The sequence below is a fragment of the Penaeus japonicus genome, unplaced genomic scaffold (genome assembly GCF_977035675.1).
Source record: "Penaeus japonicus unplaced genomic scaffold, GWHDUDI00000001_assembly GWHDUDI00000016, whole genome shotgun sequence".
NCBI lineage: Eukaryota > Metazoa > Arthropoda > Malacostraca > Decapoda > Penaeidae > Penaeus > Penaeus japonicus.
The window spans coordinates 26,126,540-26,127,313 of NW_028234418.1; positions in this window are offsets into that span (position 1 = coordinate 26,126,540).

The following is a 774-nucleotide window of genomic DNA, read 5'->3' on the forward strand; positions in this document are numbered from 1 at the left end:
TATATATATATATATATATATATATATATATATATATATATATATATATATATATTTTTTTTTATATTTATATTTTTTTTTTTTTTTTTTTTTTTTTTTAGAGAATATTATCACTAATCTGATAACTTAGTTTTGTTGTGGACAACAGTCTGTTTATGTTGTTTATGTGATTCGTTACCTTGAAGCGTTTTTCTCCGACTAAAGTTAGATAGGGCGAGTACTTTAAGTTGATGTCTAACTTATAGCCACAAAAATCAAAAGAAATTAAGCAAGTTTAGATAGAGGCTTAAACAAAATATAATATCTTTCTCTGTATATATGTTTATGCCTTTTCCTCTACTTATCCTCTGATTATGTTTATCAGAGAGCAATTTCAAAAATAATGTTCACTGTTATCCTTTTAGACAAAATTAAAAGAGTCAAATCGTGCCAATTTCAATTCATCTCTTGCAGGAAGCTTATACACGAAAATATGATAGTTACACCAAAATATAAAGAAAGAAAGTGTCTTAGGTGTGTTTAGAGGGGTAACAAAGGTAATCTAAATTTAAAGTATATTTGTGCATAAACTGAGCGAATATAGATAGGTAGATAACTATACATACATATGTGTATGTATACACATACATATACATATACATGTACATATACATACACATGTACATTTAAATATACATATAGACATACAAATATGTACACATACAGGTACAGTGCACACATGCATATATACATAAATTCTTATATATGTATATTTGTGCGTTTGGATGTGCGTCA